We start from the raw sequence: 2,129 nt of genomic DNA, 5'->3' as shown, positions 1-2,129 counted from the left end.
CAAGTCGTTGGTCTTGCAAAATTCTACCATACGAGTTCCAGCATTATTCCTGTCACCAAGGCCAAATTTTCCAACTACCGGTGATTCTTCTTCCAATAGGGTGTATACCTGTAAAAAGCTGAATTGGCGAAAGTTGTGTGATAGATATACTTACAACAATGACCAAGAAAAAAAAAAAAAAGATGATCTATATGTAGTGATTCAAGTTTGTTTGTTTGTTTTAATGGTTCTGTTTAGGTTTTCTATTTCTTCTTTAGCCTGTTTTGGTAATTTTTGTTTCTATATATAGGAATCTGAACATTTCCCCTAAGTTTTCACATTTATTTCATAAAGTTATTTACAATATTCTCCAGTTATGTTTTTAATCTTTTCACATCCATATTTATTCATTTCTAACCCTGTTTCACCAGGCCTTTCTCCAGAGGCACCTCGGGGTGGACTTGAACCCCTAACCTGATGTAAATGGTTAACAGCTGAGTGTGTTAACCATTTGCAACACCCAGGGTCTTCCCAGAAGTTCATCAATTTGTTTTTTTAAAATAAAGAGCTTTTGGCTTTATTAATTCTGTATATTGCATCTTTGTTTACTATTTCATTTATTTCTTATGTTTATTATTTACTTCCATCTGCTTTCTTGACACTTATTCTGTTTTTATTTTTCTAATTTATGAATTGGAGACTCAACTTTTTTTAGCATTTCTTCTTTTCTAATAAAAGCATAAAAATATTTATTTTTTAAAATTCATTTTTATTTGCAGCCCCTAAATTTTGTTTTTCAGTATTTTTATTATGATTCTACTTTGATTTTATCTCTAGCCTATAGATTATTTTTAAATATGTATTTAATTTTCCAATTTATAAGTTTTTTTAATCTATTTCAAATTTAATTTAATTCTAATGTCCTATGCAGAGAATAGGAGCTCTGGTAGCATAGTGCCTAAGGCACTTGACTGCTAACCAGAAGGCTGGCAGTTCAAACCCACCAGCCACTCCTGGGAAGGAAGGTTGGGCAATCTACTTCTGTAGTGATACTGCCTCGGCAACCCAAGGAGGGGTTGCTATGAGTCGGGGCCGACTCAACAGCACATAACAACAACAACATGCAGAGAATGGGATCTGAACGATACAGATCTTTAAATTTTATTAAGACTTGCTTTATGGCCTAGCATGTAATCAGTTTTAGTGAGTATTTAAAAAGAATGAATATTCTTAAATGTTGTTCAAATTTATATTTGTATTTTACAAACTTTAAATCTCTTTAACCTATATCAATTGTTGTCGTCGTTGTTATGTGCCGTCGAGTCGGACCCGACTCATAGCGACCCCTCCTTGGGTTTCCGAGGCAGTATCACTACGGAAGTAGATTGCCCCATCTTTCTTCCGAGGAGTGCCCGATCTTTCTTCCGAGGAGTGGTAAAATCTTCCATTGTGACAGCAGAATTCGATTTCTCCTTTTAGAGAACTTCACCTTCTGACCAGTTTTACTCTTCACATTTTGAATTTGTTACTGGATGCAAACAAGTTTAGACTTATGAAATACTCCTGATAAACTGAACCTTTTATTATCATGTAGTCACTCTGTAATCTCTTGTAATGCTTTTTGCCTTACGATCTATTTTGTCTCACATTAATATAGCTATGTGAGACATACATAGCCATATCACTTTACTATCTGTTTATTTATATCCTTGGTGTGGAAATCTCTCTTAAAAATAGCAAGTAGCTGTATTTTTTTAAATTACACCGATTGTAATCACTGGTCGTTATGGATTTGGTTTTGCTGTCTTCGGTTATGCTTTTTAGTCGTCTTTCTTATTCTGTTTCTCTTTTCCTTCTTCCTTGACTTCTTTTAGAGTAATAGATCCCCCTTTCCATTTTGCCCTTCTATTTGTTGAAAGTTATCTTGACCATTTTAACTTGCACATTTAAAGTAATAAAAGATAATAATGGTTACCAATATCTTTACCTTCCTCTTCAAAAATATTAGGATCCAAGAATGCTTTCTTGTTGTTGTTATGTGCCGTCGAGTCGGCCCTCTCCTTGGGTTTCCGAGGCAGTATCACTACGGAAGTAGGATTGCCCAACCTTCCTTCCGAGGAGTGGCTGGTGGGTTTGAACCGCCAGCCATC

At 35.1% G+C, this 2,129-nt stretch overlaps 1 protein-coding gene across 1 annotated transcript in view; it reads left to right on the top strand.

Annotated features, from left to right (window-relative positions):
- The window catches only part of RASGEF1C (RasGEF domain family member 1C), a 54,479-nt gene that overhangs the window by 21,488 nt on the left and 30,862 nt on the right, over positions 1–2,129 (top strand). The gene's annotated exons all lie outside the window — the stretch shown is intronic.

Source organism: Orycteropus afer, unplaced genomic scaffold (assembly GCF_000298275.1).
Source record: "Orycteropus afer afer isolate SDZICR_OR568_19922 unplaced genomic scaffold, OryAfe1.0 scaffold00393, whole genome shotgun sequence".
Classification (NCBI taxonomy): domain Eukaryota; kingdom Metazoa; phylum Chordata; class Mammalia; order Tubulidentata; family Orycteropodidae; genus Orycteropus; species Orycteropus afer.
The sequence above is the reverse complement of the archived record's forward strand: the minus strand, read 5'-3'. Positions and strand labels throughout refer to the sequence as shown.